This window comes from Bos taurus, chromosome 13, assembly GCF_002263795.3.
Source record: "Bos taurus isolate L1 Dominette 01449 registration number 42190680 breed Hereford chromosome 13, ARS-UCD2.0, whole genome shotgun sequence".
Lineage (NCBI taxonomy): Eukaryota > Metazoa > Chordata > Mammalia > Artiodactyla > Bovidae > Bos > Bos taurus.
Genome location: NC_037340.1, coordinates 35,065,304 through 35,082,615, shown reverse-complemented (window position 1 = coordinate 35,082,615; position 17,312 = coordinate 35,065,304). Strand labels below are relative to the sequence as shown.

General features: G+C 43.5%; 1 protein-coding gene across 1 annotated transcript in view; it reads left to right on the top strand.

Annotated features, from left to right (window-relative positions):
- The window catches only part of JCAD (junctional cadherin 5 associated), a 78,402-nt gene that overhangs the window by 22,945 nt on the left and 38,145 nt on the right, over positions 1-17,312 (top strand). The window lies entirely within an intron of this gene.

Sequence of the window (17,312 nt, the reverse complement as noted above, 5' to 3'; positions counted from 1 at the left end):
TCCCTAACTATCCCTTCTCACCTTTGGTCTAACTTGACATTAAATTTATTGAAAGAAAAATTATGACTTTGATTCATTACAGAATTCTTGAGCTAGAGGGAATCTTACAGTAAAGACTAAAGGACAAATATAGAGATAGTGAAAGTGAAAGCAAAGTCGCTTAGTCGTGTCCGACCCTTTGTGACCCCATGGACTGTAGCCTGTGAGGTTCCTCCATCCATGGAATTTTCCAGGCAAGAGTACTGGAGTGGGTTGCCATTTCCTTCTCCAGGGGATCTTCCCAACCCAGGGATTGAACCTGGGTCTCCAGCATTGCAAGCAGGCAATTTTACCATCTGAGCCACCAGGAAGCTCTGGAAAGTAAAGACCAATGCAAGGTCACATAAAAAGAGTGGCAAATAAGCACTATTCACAATAGCCAAGACATGGAAACTACCTAAGTGTCCACAACAGACGAATGCATAAAGATATGTGGTACATGTATACAATGGAGTAGTACTCTGTTATTAGAATGAAATAATGCCATTTGAAGCAACATGGATGAGCCTAGAGATCATACAAAGTGAAGTCAAACAGAGAACTCATGCGTATTTGAAAACTCTGGAAATGTGCACTTTTAGTCTGGAATCAATGGCATCACTTTGATTTAGGTTTCACATCATTTGATCAAAGAAGCTTTTTTTTTTCCTTCCAGTTTGTGACCTTCATTAACAGTGAGCTGTCATAGTCTTCCCAAGGCAATTTTTTTTACAAAAGAATTCATATCCTAAGGTATTAGAAAAAGTGAAAGCTTTTCTTAGCACTATCTGAGAACTGACTCTATTTTTCTTCCCATGGGAAGCTGAGTTTGACAGCTAATGGGTCTGTCTTGCACTAAAACTACTATCTGTTCCAAGGCACTTTAAAAGGTTCCATCATCACCATTATGTGTGAGATACATAAATATATATTCAAAATTATTCATTTATAAGAAAGAGATAAAAACAGTTACACTTAGGCTTCAGAGTATATAACATTTATACAAATGCTGCTAAGTTTAAACTGCAACAAATAAATGAAATTGATATACCTATAGACCTCCTACTTATATACACAATTGATTGATAGCCCTAAAAACTAACAGAACATCTTTTTGCACCAGGATTTCAGGCAGTGCTGGAGGTAATAGTATTATGGTGGTAGTGGTGCTGGTTTAGTCACTAAGTCATATCCGACTCTTTTGCAACCCCATGGACTGTAGCCTGCCAGGCTCCTCTGTCCATGGGATTTCCCAGGCAAGAATACTGCAGTGGGTTGCCATTTCCTTCTCAGGGGATCTTCCAGACCCAGGGATTGAACCTGCATCTCCTGCTTTGGCAGGCAGATTCTTTAGCACTGAGCCACCAGGGAAGCCCGTGTAGAAATTAGAACCATCATTCGTTGTTAGTGGGATATGAAATGGCACAGTTAATGTAGGAAATTGTTTGAAAGTTCCTCAAAAAGTTAAACATAGAGTTACTGTATGAGCTGTAATTTCACTCCCAGGTACATACTCAAAAGAATTGAAAGCAGGGACTTCAACAGACATTTCTGTACCAAAGTTCCCGAAAGTATTATTCACAATAGCCAAAAGGTATAAACAACACAAGCATCTATTGATCTATAGACAAATGGATAAACAAGGTGTGACATATACAAACAATGGAATATTATTCAGCCATAAAAAGGAAGGCCATTCCAATTGATGCTACAACATGGACGAACCTTGAGGACATAAACCAGACAGAAAATGAGAAAACATAGAATAGGTAAATTTATAGGCAGAAAATAAAATTGAGGTTACTAGGGGCTGAAGGGAGGAAGAATGAGGACTTACTACTTAAGGGGGAGAACTTCTATCAGGGATGATGAAAAATTTCTGGAAACGGATATAGTGATGGCGGTTGTACAACATCATGAATGTACTTAGTGTCACTGAACTATACACTTAGAAATGGTTAAAAAAAAAAGGTATGGAAAAGTAAATTTTTTTGTTCAATTCCTTGCCAATGGTGTAGACACCTCAGTTCCAGGTACCACCTTCTGCCCATACCTGTGTGTCACCTCACCACAGGGAATCCTGGGAGCTCTCCCTCTGGTGTAGGTGGCACTGGACTGTTCCTGGTGCCTTGCAGCAGCATCGTTAATATTTTCTGTGATTCCAAATGTTTTTTCCCATCTTCCCCAGCTCAATCACCTACATGTCCATTTTTTCTGCCTGCCATTCTGGGCAAGTGAATTCTGCTGGGGAATGTCCCTTCTCCTCTCCCTCAAGCAACTCTCCTCTGAATAAAACATGGACCCAGGCAATTCAGCCTTTGCAGCTGGTTCTTGCAGGCGTATAGTGTGGCTTTTGTTTCCTTCCAGCCTCAACAAGTATGATGGCTCATGCTGATTTCGATTTCTGGGAAGTTGAGGCTGGCAGGTGTCTTTCGGTCCCATCACACCAGAGTCCAATTAATTTGTTTATTTTTCAAAAGACTTATGCATTTATTTTTTTTATTTTTGGCTGTGCTGGGTCTTTGTTGCTGCACTGGGTGTTCTCTGGTTGCAGCAACTGGGGGCCACTCTTTGTTACGACGCACAAGCTTCTCATCACGATGGCTTCTCTTGTTGCGGAGCAGAAGCACAGGGGCTTCAGTAGTTGTGCCTTGAGTTGTGGTGGCTCAGTAGTTGTGGTCCATGGGTTTAGCTGCCACATAGCGAGTGGGATCTTCCCAAAGCAGGGATTGAACTTGTATCCTCTGCATTGGCAGGTGGATTCTTAACCACTGGACCACCAGGGAAGCCTGAGAGTCCAATTTAGATGGACTAGCAAGGCCATGCTCCCCAGGACTACATGTGTGTACTATTGTCCTCCCCCCGCCAGAGATGGCCATTCACAATCCAACTCCACAACTAGAGAAGGGATAACCCACACACTGGGATGCGGTCCCTTGGTGAATGGGGCAGCCCCACCTCTCTATCTGGTGGAGTGAGCCCCACAGTCTTGGAGCATCCCACTTTGAAATCCAGCCCCAGCTGTGGTTCTTGCCGTCAAGGACCACCTGGGCAGTGTAACTATTTTGATAAAACACTGGTGTGCAAACTCAAGAAAGGAATCCCTCTGTCAGATTTCTGAGTGGGTACCAAACGCTCAAAAAGTCCCTGCATGAACCATATTTCTAAATGAGAAGTGAAAACACGTCTGCCCCAGGAAACATGAGGCTAACTCCGTTTGTCATCTCAGTGGAGAAGATTCAGAACAAATGACAGAGCTGGGAAGCGCATGTTATCACGAAATGAGGATACAGGAGCGGCAGGCTGGGCAAGCAGAGGTGTGACAGCTCTTTGCTTTTTTACTCTAAGTCTTCCAAGATGCTTTTTCCCCCTTTAGCAGATATTACTGAAACAAAGACAAACTGCCCTCATTTCGAGTGCATTTTCCCTTCCCCGCTTGCTCTGGGTTCTTCCACCGTGCTGCTCCATAATCTGATGGCACGGTTCTGACAGGCTGGCATCTGCCAGTGTTTGGTGTTTGGCATTTCTGATGTGGCACTGGCTTCACTGGATGCAAGGCATTTTTCTCTGGAATCAATGTAAGTTTCTAGAATGGGTTAAGGGGAAAGCCTTGTCTCAAAATCCACCCAAGTCGGAGCCAACCTTGGGCACCCTTTCTGCTTAGCACACTTGTTATATAACAATTACCCAGTGTCATTGCTGCTGACAGAAGATTAGATCAATGAGGCCATTCCCTGGAGTTGGGATAAAGCTGTGTGAAAGTCACTAGGCTAATGGGTTTAACGAGGAGAGGACTTTATTCCTAAGGACTCCTACTGAAAGCAGATTGAAAGCAGCATGTCACAGAGTCTGTGTCGTGGGCTTTTTCTTGGACTCAGAGGGAACTGTGATTATGTTCGACCCTCCATCCTTAAAGCCTGTCTATTCCCTTCAGAGAGGAGGACTACCGTGTCCCACTACCCTCTGGATTCCAGAGGCTTTTGCCCCAGGGAAAAAGCTGTCTATAGAGATCTGCTTGTGTAATCTAGACTGAAATAAAATAACTGAAGCTTCTCTAAACTAGTTGAACGTAGGAAATGAAAAAAAAAAAAGTGGGGGAGGGTCCTGCCTTCCAGGACTCAGCAGGTATTGAAAGCATCATGTGATGGGACGGGTGGATACAGGACAGGCACTGGGGGGTATGACACAGCTGACATCTGCCCCGTCACCTTCCACCACAGCCCTGCTCCCTTTGTGGGTTCCTGCCTGCTGTAGGCGTCACGGCAGCTTCAGATCCCCGGAAATCACAGCCGACATGTGTCCAGATGGATGCAGAGCTGTGGCCGTGAGCACTACACCTGCCGTGACACACCCACACATGAGGAACTGAGACACGAGCCACCTGGGGACATTTAGAAGCCAGGCCAGACAGCCAGGCTGGCTCTTCAGAACGTCTAGGTCAGAGAATCTGCCTCAGGACACACAAAGAGACTTAAGCTTGAAATCACTCGAACTTTCAGTGAATTTTTTTTTTTTTTGGTGGTGGGCATGCCACGTGGCTTGTGGGATCTTAGTTCCCCAACTGGGGATTGAACTCGGGTCCTCGGCAATGAGAGCATGGAGTCCTAACCACCGGACTGCTAGGGAAGTTCCTCGGTGGGTTTATAACATGGTCACACTCTGTTATAAAATCTCCTCCCATTAAATTTGGAAGAAAAGGGTGCAAGTCAGTGCAGTAGTGTCCTGGTGGCAGGTACACTGTGTGTATCATCCGGAGGAAGTCCCGCTGATTTACCCACTCAGGGATGCTTCAGAGCACTGAGTTAGTGTCAGGTGGTTACTCGGTCCACAGTGTTTTTGTCAAGATTGCGAACACATTTCTGCATCCTCTCATCATTGGGCTAAAACTACTCTTCTAAATCCTGAAAGCTAGCCCTTTTACTGCCCTCTTGTCAGACACACACACATACAGAGACACACCACACACACACACCCCACAGACACACACACATACACAAAGCCATGCGCTCAGATTAAGCTCTGAGCTGTCACATCTCACATTAACTGAGTCCTCTCATTAAATGTTCTCTGGGGATCTTGTGATACCTGGGATTCCTGGCGGAATGTAGGGAGCTCTTAGCATCCTGCCTTACGCGGTCTCTTATCTGAATGCATTTGACGTTTAAGTAGCTTTCAGAAGCTCTGACCCTTTGTTATAACTTGAAAATGCACATGCTCTTTGTGATACCATTCTCTCATCTGCAGAGAAGGAAGGAAGGAAGGAAGGAAACCAGCCTTGGTTTTCAATTAAGAGGCTAAGTGGAACAGTCCTTCTTACAATCTGTTAATCACCTAATATCTCTGTAACGTTTTTCCTGCAAAAAGTGAATGAATCCAAGCAGGCCTCACAGATATTATGGGTTCAGCTCCAGACCACCTTGATAAAGTGAAGACAGACACAAAGCAAGTCACACAAATGTTTTTGTTTCCTAATGCGTATGAAAGTCATGCCCATACTATGCTGTAGTCTCTGATGTGTGTAATAGCATTATGTCTAAAAAACATTTTATTGGTAAAAATACTAACCACCACCTGAGGCTTTTTAGTGAGTTGTAGTAACAATGATCACAGATCACCATAATAAATATAATCATGAAAATATTTCAAATACTGTGAGGATTATCCAAATGTGATGCAGAGACACACAGCAAGCAAATATTATTGGAAAAATGACGCCCATAGACCTACTCAGTGCAGGGTTGCCATGAACCTTCCATTTGTCAGAAACACACTATCTGGGAAGCACATTAAAGCAAAATACACTAAAACAAAGTCTGCCTGAAGAGAAATAATTTTCTCTCTTGGCTCTCAAATTAGGGGATGGCTCTCAGAAGTTACATGTTGTCTCCAGAACATGAAGACACTGGGAGCTCTTACTGGGAGAACACATGATGGCCAGGAGTTCACATCACTCTCACTCATTCTCGTGTGGACCCCTGGAAAGGCACAACCTTTAACATTTATAACGGCTAACATTTATGGAATGTCAACTCTATTCTGAATGCTTTCATAAAAGATCTCATTTGATCCTCGTAACCACAGTGTGGTTTGTTATCCTATAAGGAAACTGAGGTTCAGAGAACAAAATGATTTCCCTAAAGATACATGGTCAATGAATGACACCCTGGACACCCAACCAGACCTATCTGACTGCAGTCTCAGTGCTTCTTCAGGTTATGTCACTGCCGGACAAGCAGGGGGATGGGGAGGTAGGTCACACGTGAATGTTTTATTCCCCACCCTGGACAGCCGATGGCTTTGTAGTTAACAAGGTCTACAAGGCAAACAAGGAAGCCTCACAAGGAGGACCCGCCAGTAGTAAGTTAAGAACACGATCTGTCATAAACCATGGCCCTTGAACTTTGCTGCTCATTTGAACCAGGGAACTTGTTTAAAATGCAGATTTGCGAGCCCCATCTCTGAGTTCCTAGCCACTGACAGCTACCTATATTTTTTTTTCTCAAATGGCCCCAAAATTTAATAAAATCAGCTGACATTTCCAGCCTTAATGGTTTCTGTTGTGAATGGTAGGTTGTCATTGGGTGTCTTGTCTTTAAGAAGCTTACAATCTGTGAGATGAAAGAGGACTTTGTATGTGTGGGTTCTGCAGGAAAATACACTCTTATTTTGAAATATTAGTAAAAATAGTGGCTTTCCTGATGGCTCAGAGAGTGAAGAATCTGCCTGCAATGCAGGAGATCTTGATTCTATCCCTGGGTTGGAGAAGGGATTGGCTACCCATTCCACTACTCTTACCTAGAGAATTCCATGGACAGAGGAGCCTGGAGGGCTACAGTCCATGGAGTTGCAAAGAGTCAGACACAACTGAGTGACTAACACTTTCACATAGCATGGGACACAAAACAGAGCACATAATCCAGAGAATGGGAGTGTTCAATAAATATACTTTACTGAGTAGCAATGGCAGTTAACTGTGCACTAAAGATGTTTCATGGACTTTAATTTAAATGCCAGGTATGTTTATGTGATACTAACCTCTGGTCACCCCCTTTTATGAAAAAAAGGAGAGGATTTTCTTTTCCCAAAGCAATGATGTATTGGCGTCTGTAGGGTTCTTTCTTATTGTCCTTATATGAGTATTTCAAACCTGCAGCTAAGAAAACCTATCTCTCTTTTAACTTTTAAATATATTTCCTTAAACATAGGTGTTACACCTCTAAAATCGAGAGATGATCGTATTAAGTGAAGTAAGTCAGACAAATACCATGTGCTATTACTTATATGTGGACTCTAAAAGCAAACAATACAAATACACTTATTTACAAAACAGAAGTAGAAACACAGACATACAAAACAAAATTATAGTTACCAACGGGGAAGTGGGGAAGGGATAAATTAGGAGTTTGGGGTTAAAATATATACACTACTATATATGAAATCAACAGACAACAAGGACTTACTGTATAGCTCAGGGAACTGTATTCAGTATCTTGTAATAGCATATAATGGAAAAGGATCTAAAAAAGAATATTTATTTGAATATATATATACACACATAGGCTTCCCAGGTGGCTCAGGGGTAAAGAATCTGACTGCCAACGCAGGAGACGCAGGAGACACGGGTTCTATCCCTGGGTCAGGAAGATCCCCTGGAGTGGGAAATAGCAACCCAGTATTCTTGCCTGGAAAATTCCATGGGCAGAGGAGCCTTGTGGTCTACAACTCGTGGGGTTGCAAAGAGTAGGACACGACTGAGTAGCTGAACACACACGTGCATATATATATATATATATATCTGAATCACTGCTGTACACCTGAAACGAACACAACATTGTAAATCAACTATACTTCAGTAAAAAAGACCTTATCATTTTATATCAAATGTCTGAAAGTCAGTTTTACCATCCTGCAATTGCTTCAATATCAGAATATTTTATCCTCATATCCTCCATCTCTGCACCCATATGGTGTCCTGTTCACACTGCAGTTCATTAGCAAAGGTGGGGAAAGTAAAAATGAAAAATAAATAATAATAATAAAACAATTTATTATGAGTTAGCAGCAGAGAATTAGTAACTAGGAAATTTTAAATTACCCCTTCAACATATAAAATCTATCATAACCTCATATACAGATTTGCTCACTGATAAGCAGGTGGGCCCTGACCACAAATCAGGCAGTGTTCTCTGGAAAAGATATTAGTTTTGTTTATGAATAGCATCTGTTCAAGAATGTATGATATTATGGCTCCAGTGTATACCGTGTAGAGAGGGAAAAAAAATAGGGATGAACTTAATACGACATCTGTGACTAGTTAGTTATGGTAACCTCCAGGTATTTGGTGGTTTCAGCAGAAGTTCTAATATACATTCCAGGCATGAAGAACTACAGGGAAGCCTGTACAAATACTGAGACAAAGATGAATACATTCACTAGTTTGAGAACACTAGGAAATACACATGGCTCCCTGCTGACTTGAGAGCTGCACTCAATTTCTCCTCTCCCATGGGAGGTGTGTGCAGGTTCCCACGTGGGGACAGAGGCTCTGGCCACCCCAGATGCTGAGATGGGGAGTCACTGGACCTTATTAGTGGTGACCCCCCACAAATGGACTAAGTTTCCATGTATCCAGGGGACGGTGGCTGACAAAAGGAACATGCCAGGAGTCACGGAGTTATCCAGGCGCTTCCTAACCAAGTGTTCCAACCAAGTGAGACACTGGGATTGGACTTTTACTGTTATTTTGTAACCACTGCTGATGAAAAGCTGACGTTCACTAATGATTTATTTTCTTTTCTAAGACTTACATTTCATGTCTGTTAGTTAGCTTCTGACAAACCGTTAATTCTTCTCCTTGGCTCTCTTGTTTGCATGTTTTATATTATTTGCTTTTAGAAAATGTAATTTTGTTGGATTTAGCCAAAAAGCAAGCAATCTGATACATAGCTATATATCAGATTGACCATATATATATACATATATATATATATATATAGATTGACCATATATATATGGTCAATCAATCACCAGGAACTTAAGAGGGTAATAAAGTTTGAGAACACTAAGCTGGGTTTATGATAGAATACAGAAAAAGCAGAAGTAAAACTCAAAACAGATTTAAAACAAATAGACCAAAAATTCAAGAAAACTCAGGCATTTTCTAAATGTGTTGGTCATCTTTCCTTTGGGGACCCTCAGCCCTCTGCTTCCTGTTTTCACTGTGTGCATATTGTGAGGATTTTTAACTCAGAATTTGCACAATGTCAGTTTAGATGGCCATTTTTCACTTCAGATACATTCAATAATTCAGTGGAACGAGCAGTTGTTTTATCTACCTGTTCAAAGGTGTGGTTCGAGGTTGCAGTGAACAGAGGGGTTGATTTGGGTCTTAATTTATAGAGGTGGGTGACAATTTGGGCTTCCCAGCTGGCACTAGTGGTAAAGAACCTGCCTGCCAATGGAGACATAAGAGATGTGGATTCAATCCCTGAGTTGGGAAGATCCCCTGGAGGGGAGCATGGCAACCCACTCCAGTATTCTTGCCTGGAGAATCCCATAATCAGAGGAGCCTGGCGGGCTGCAGTCCATAGGGTCGCAAAGAGCTGGACATGACTGAGCGACTAAGCACACATGCTCGAGTGACAATTCAGAGAGGCCAATGGTTTTGATGGAAAAGTTTAGTGTCGCTCACAATTCCCCTAGAAAGGAGAGGCACGCAGGGCCGCGGGGGAAGCACCAGTGTCCACCAGGCGCCAGAGAAGAACAAGTGGACAGCATGGGCCACAGCCTTTGCTGCGGTGCCTGTGGAAAAGGGCAAGGCAGGGCTAGGGAGCCAGCTTGGAACCGGCTGGTTTGAGTGGCTCTGGGGGACTCTGGGGCATCAGGGCTTTCCCTGGTTGCCTGGGGGGGATTTAGGGAAGGGACAATACCGGCTTGGGGTATGAGGGTTAGATAAGGAGGTAGTTTCCAGCCTGGGCCCCCGATCACAGAAGACTTGTAAACAACCGGGCCACTGCTCTGGCTTTGTGATTAGTGGATGCCAAAGAGATAAACATGGAGCCTAAGAAAACACAGGACAGAGACGAACAATCCAGAACTCAAAATCCAGCAGCTGAACTAAACACGTAGGCTGATACAGCAAATCCAAGATATATCATGATAAATCCAATCCTAGAAGCTTAAACCAATTGCTGTGGGTGTTTTATGAACACAAACAAGCAAAGATGTAGAAAACTCTCTTTATATGGGAGATTCATAGCCTCTCCAGCACTCAACTCAAATCACTCCTTCAAAATCATCCAACCCTGGGCTTCCCTGGTGGTTCAGACAGTAAAGAATCCTCCTGCAATGCTGCAGACCCAGGTTTGATCCCTGGGTTGGGAAGATCCCCTGGAGAAGGGTATGGCAACCTACTCCAGTATTCCTGCCTGGAGAATTCCATGGACAGAGGACCCTGGTGCGCTACAACTGAGTGAGTAACCCTGGTAACAAAACTGTGGAAGAATTTAAGTCAAGGCCTAGCCACATGCCTGGCACACAGCAAACATGAAAGGAAGTTCTTGCCTCTCCCCTGGCCTTGGTGTCATCTTTGTATCGCTTGCTATCACAGACCCAATAAAAGCCTGATAATGTTATTCTCTCCCCCAGTGGAAGGCTTCCCTGATGGCTCAGATGGTAAAGAATGCACCTCCAATACAGGAGACCAGGCTCTTTTTTTTTTTCTAATTAATGTTGATAACCAACTTGTTTCATAGTTGTTCACATATCTCCCATTAAAAAAAAAAAAGTCACACAGGGTAAAGAAAATACTCAATGTTTAGGACTTCACTGGTGGTCCAGTGTTTAAGGTTACACACTCCCAATGCAGGGGGCCCGAGTTCAATCCCTGGTAAGGGAACTAGATCCCACATGCTGCAACTAAGACCTGACCCAGCCAATAAAATTTTTTTTTTAATGAAAGAAAAAAGAAAATACTCAGCTTAATTCTGGTAGATTCTCAATCAGCTGGTGTGAGATGGCAGGAGAGGAGGCCAGACGTGCCTGTGTGTGGACATGCCAGCGCTGGTCCACTGTCCTCTGGAAGCCACATCTGTATCTCCTTTGTCCCAGGCAATTCTAGCCAGCCACTGTCATTCCCTGGAAAACAGGAGAATTGGGTTTTCCTTATGAATCTGGCAAAGCACCACAGTCTGCAGGCAGGGGGATGCTTGGAATGAACCTCAATTCTGCTCCAGTGGGTGGTGATGGCGCTCGGTGGTAGTGCGTGGCGGGGAGGCCGTGAAGGTGTAGCCTGATGGAGGAGAAAGTGGAGAAAGAGACAGCAAGTGATTTTTCTCATGCAATAACCATGCAGATCCTGTCTCCTTAGAGTGAAGGTATAGTACTGAAATGTATTTGTCATCCTTTTTCTTAATCCCCATGGTTGTAAATTTTCTGTTTGGGTTGGTGCCAAATCTCTAAGGCAACAGTTAACACACCCCTAATGCACTTTATTTCCCTGGGGCGTCTTCCAGCCTCACGGAGTGACGTTGATGGCTACCGTTCTGGGAATGTTTATCGTGTGCCAATCATTCTGTTAGGCCCTCCACACACTAGTTCTTCCTCTTGTACTCTTTCTCTGCTTCTCAAACTTGCCCATGTGTATGAATTGTCTGGGCACGTACTTAAAATAGAGATTTCAGGCTCTCGACTGTAGGAATTAGAAATTCTGATGGTGTCCAATGAGGCCCAGGAGTCTGGCTTTTAGTCAGACCCCCCGAGTTGATCCTGAAGTGAGTGATCCACGGAGCACACTTGGGAAAACATGCCTAATTCCTAGTTCATGGTCAAAAGTGATTATGCAGCATAGCCTCTAAATTAATAGAAATATCTATATCTAAAAACAGGTTTTCTTAGCACTTGTGAACATAAAACCCTTTCTAGTTTTTGTATAACTACTATTGTCTGACTTTCCAGAACAAGCCAACAAGAGGGACTTTGAGATCTTATCGAGAACATTAATCTTTTCAGAGAATAAGAACTGGTAGTGTTTTTACAGACTGAGAAAAACATCAAAGAATAATGAAGTTAAAGGAAACCTTGTGGTAGGTCATCACTGAGGCCCTAAAGCAAGGAGGGTTGTTTTTTTTTCACTGAGTCCTTGAAAAAAAGCAGCAAATCAAAGAAACAAGGGTTTTGCCTTTTTTTTTTTTTTAATTTTTATTTTTCCTGAAGAAGACCGTTAAAGCATTCTTGCTCTGGTCATCTCACATCTGTCCTGATGACTCAGTAATCCAGTTCCTTCCTGAGTCTGTGAAATCCCTTCTCCAGAACCCGCAAGGAGGCGGGGTCGTGGAGGCAGCCAAGGAGGCATCCTGGCTCAGGGTCCCGGGCAGCATCAGGCTCAGAGTTGCTTTAAACCACATTTTCTGTTTCCTCACAATTACATAAGCAGGCGATAGATATTTTTCCTGTGTTGAAGTCTCCCAAAATCAAGTAGGTGAGAGAGAGGGGTGAAGTTTCCTTATAATTGGGAGATTGGGAGGCGAGGTGGTGAAGGAGTGGAATTCCTTTTATGGGCAAAATAAAACCTATGCAGGTGCTTTCTGAGTTACAGAGACCTGCCTGATGAAGAAATGCCCTTTTTTTCTAAAAATATAATAACAAGCATACATATACATGTGTGCTCAGTTGTGTAAAACTTTTTGCAAGCCCAAGGACTATAGCCCACGAGGCTCCTCTGTCTGTGGAGTTTTCCCAGCAGGAATCCTGGAGTGGGTTGCTATTTCCTCCTCCAAGGGATTTTCCTTATGCAAGGATCAAACCTGTGTCTCTTGTGTCTCCTGCACTGGCAGGTGGGTTCTTTACCACTGAGGCATCTTGGAAGCCCCATATACCCGTGTGTGTATGTGTACAAAAGGCAGAAGACCACAGGCATATACATGTATACACAGTTGGTTCTCATCTCTCACGCCCACCACTCCAGGTCCAAGTACTATAAACTAGTGTGCAATGGGTTTTTTCCTCCTCAGCTTCCACCTTCATTTGGGGAAACACCACGCCCCGTCTATGTGCTCTTTAGACAGTCACCATCCCATACTCATTGCCTTTTTTCTCTTGCCCTTCTTCCTCTTCACAATTGTAGCCCCAAATCTGCAGAAAAGGCTCCCATCTTTTTCCTTGCTTCCCACCCCCTGCCCCCACTCTGCCCCATCCTCATTTTTTTCATTCTCCTTGTGCATCTGAAATGATCTTAGTCATGGCTGGAAGGCATGAGAGCTGGGCCAGGGATGTATCTGTGCTGGAGAAAGCAGAAAGGCAAACATTTTGGAATGAGCTTATCATGTTAGAGAGCTGGTGTCAGGAAACCACAACAATCTAGGAAATCATGAAGTCATCTTCTCCAGAATCTGTGATAGTGCAATCTTGTCACCTTCCTCTAAAGAAAGCTACCTTCACCCACCTTTCTGCCCCAACAGTTTCTTATTACAGAGGCTTTATGTGGGTTGATTTAGCTTGTTTCTCCCTTTGCTTCAGTGTTGTCTTCTGCTGCAAATACACAGCCGTTCAGCTGCATTAGGACACTTCTGCGGGGTTGACCCAGAAACCCAACAATATAACTTTGTTCCGTGGGAAACCGTGTCCTGATCTCAACGTGCTGGTTGATAAATGATCTCGTGGGAACATTTGGCTCCATGTGTGTGCATACTGCTGGGCACATAGATGCTCCACAGCAAAAAAAAAAAAAAAAAAAATTATTTCATTGAGTTGACAAATTGAGGACAGATGGGAATGGTGTGTCACTGAAGCAGTCTATCCCTGAGACATGCTTTCATAACAAGAAGTCATGTCACTGCTGTATATAACTATGATTTCTTAACTATGATTTCCCAGGAAAACTTCTGCATATCATTTTCTTTGCTTTTTTCTTATCTTATTTGCCCAGCCTTGCTCTGCCTAAGTGCAACCTACCAGGCCTTTGAGGCGTTTCCCATGAAGCCTTCCTTCCAACAGAGCACCATTAGAATAGGTGTTAGTGGTAGGAGCTGATATTTCTGCCTTCTTACCTTGTGCCAGCACTATGCTGGTTGCTAAAGAGGCCTCATCTCACTTAATGCTCAGGGCTTCCCTACAAGGTGAGTACTGTTGTTGTACTTATAGTATTAGGCAAGAAACTGAGGCTCACAGAAGTCACACATCTATAAAGTAGCATGTGCTCGTTGTATCTGACTCTTTGTGATCCCATGGACTGTAGCCCACCAGGCTTCTCTGTTCATGGAATTATCCAGGCAAGAATACTGGTGTGGGTTGCCATTTCCTTCTCCAAGGTATCTTCTGGACCCAGGGATCGAACCTGCATCTCTTGCATCTTCTGCACTAGCAGGTGGATTCTTTACTACTGTGACATGTGGGAAGCCCCTAGAAAGTGGCAGGAATACCCAAGATCAAGTACGCAAGCCATCTGCCCCTTGAGCTCCAGAGCAAGCTGTCTGCTCCCATCTTCCCCTCCTGGTTTCCTGGGATACAAGAAAGATGATTTCACCACATGACCCTTGACCATATCGCCTTTCTTTTTCAGCACAAGCGTTTTGGCTTTCATGCTCTCTTAGACTGCACACGCCTTGTGGTTAGGGTTCAGAATGAGAGTCTTGGGCCAGATTCTGCAATTGCCTACCAGCAGGGCCTCTCAGAGCCCCAGTTCCCAGTGGCACCATCTCATAGGACAATGGTGAGGACTGAAACAAAATCATGCACTTGAAGGGCTCATCCTGGGACTCCCTGCAGTGACAGTGCCATGACTTTAGAGATGATTGGTGTGATGGCAAAGAGCACAGCCAGAAATCAGTAATGTGACTGAACAGTTTTCTTTCTTCTTCTTTTTTAAAAAATGTGTTTATTTGGCTGCATCAGGTCTTAGTTGTGGCTCCCCAGATCTTCGCTGCAGCACATGGACTCTCTAGTTGTGGCATGCAGGCTCCGTAGGGATAGCTTACAGTGAATGATGTCAGATTTGGGATCTCCAAAGAAGGTTTTGCTTCAGGACCAGGGACCAGGCTTCAGATACTCAGAACTTCATGTGGCAAAAGTTCTATTACAGCGAAAAAGGACAGAGAAAGCTTCTGACATAGACATGAGAAGGGGGACAGAGACTGCCCCAGTCACTAGTCTTATCAAGGCCTTATATACTTTACCAGATCCACCGCCAGAACATACATCTTAAATTAACAAGATTAGAACTAGCAATAGAAAGATCTTACCAGACCCACTCCCAAAACATAGGTCTTAATATAACAAGATTAGTCAGAAGGTTCTTGTTAAGAAGGAGAAACATGTCCTCGAGCAAGACACATTGTTGTTATATAATCATTCAGTTTAGTTCAGTTCATTCGCTCTTTGCCACTCCATGAACTGCAGCACTCCAGGCTTCCCTGTCCATTACCAACACCTGGAGCTTGCTCAAACTCATGTCCATCGAGTCAGTGATGTTATACAACCACCTCATCCTCTGTCGTCCCCTTCTCCTCCTGCCTTCAATCTTTCCCAGGATCAGGGTCTTTTCCTGATCCTGAGTCAGTTCTTCACATCAGGTAGCCAAAGTATTGGAGTTTCAGCTTCAGCGTCAATCCTTCCAATGAATATTCAGGGCTGATTTCCTTTAGGACTGACTGGTTGGATCTCCTTGCAGTCCAAGGGACTCTCAAGAGTCTTCTCCAACACCACAGTTCAAAAGCATCAGTTCTTTGGCACTCAGCTTTTTTTATAGTCCAACTCTCACATTCACACATGACTACTGGGAAAACAATAGCTTTGACTAGATGGACCTTTGTTGGCAAAGTAATGTCTCTGCTTTTGAAAATGCTGTCTAGGTTAGTCGTAGCTTTTCTTCTAAGGAGCAAGCATCTTTTAATTTCATAGCTGCAGTCACCATTTACAGTGATTTCGAGCCCCCCAAAATAAAGTCTGTCACTGTTTCCATTGTTTCCCCATCTATTTGCCATGAAGTGATGGGACCAGACGCCATGATCTTCGTTTTCTGAATGTTGACCTTTAAGCCAAATTTTTCACTTTCCTCTTTCACTTTCATCAAGAGGCTCTTTAGTTCTTCTTCGCTTTTTGCCATAAGGGTGGTGTCATCTGCATATTTGAGGTTATTGATATTTCTCCAGGCAATCTTGATTCCAGCTTGTGTTCATTCAGCCCGGCATTTTGCATGGTGTACTCTGCATATAAGTTAAATAGTCAGGGTGACAATATACAGCCTTGACGCACTCCTTTCCCAACTTAGAACCAGTCCATTGTTCCATGTCCAGTTCTAACTGTTGCTTCTTGACCTGCATACAGATTTCTCAGGAGGCAGGTAAGTGGTCTGGTATTCCCATCTCTTGAATTTTCCACAGTTTGTTGTGATCCACACAAAGGCTTTGGCGTAGTCAATCAAGCAGAAGTAGATGTTTTTCTGAAACTCTCTTTGCTTTTTCTATGATCCAACAGATATTGGCAATTTGATCTCTGGTTCCTTGGCCTTTTCTAAATCCAGCTTGAACATCTGAAAGTTCTTGGTTCATGTACTGTTATAGCCTGGCTTGGAGAATTTTGAGCATTACTTTGCTAGTATGTGAGATGAGTGCAATTATGTGGTAGTCTGAACATTCTTTGGCATTGCCTTTCTTTGGACTGGAATGAAAACTGACCTTTTCCAGTCCTGTGGCCACTGCTGAGTTTTCCAAATTTGCTGGTCTATTGAGTGCACCACTTTAACAGCATCATCTTTTAGGATTTGAAAGAGCTCAACTGGAATTCCATCACTTCCACTAGCTTTGTTCATAGTGATGGGCCAAGGTCCTAAGGCCCACTTTACTTCACATTCTGGGATGTCTGGCTCTAGGTGAGAGATCACACCATCGTGGTTATCTGGATATATAATCATTAGTATAGAGCTTAAGGAAAAACATACCGTTGACCAAGATGAGTTGTTTTGTTGTGTAATCATTAGCTCTGGGCTTAAAGAAAGTTATTCTTAAAAATTGTTGCCACAATAACTCAGAGTTTAAGAAAAAACGTCTTATGTGACTAAGACAAAGTGATGTAGAAAAAATGTTTGTCCCTTTCTCCCCCTCGAGAGCCCCAGACCCCTTTCTCCTCCTTGGGGACTCCAGGTTTCTTATCAACCTACCTGAGAATTCACTCTCTCAGTAGTTACGAGGCATGTAGGGTCTTAGTTCCCCAAGGAGAGCTCAAACCCAAATACTCAGCCTTGCAAGGCAGATTTTTAACCGCTGGGCCGCCAGGGAAGTCCAATTGAAAGGTTATCCTTC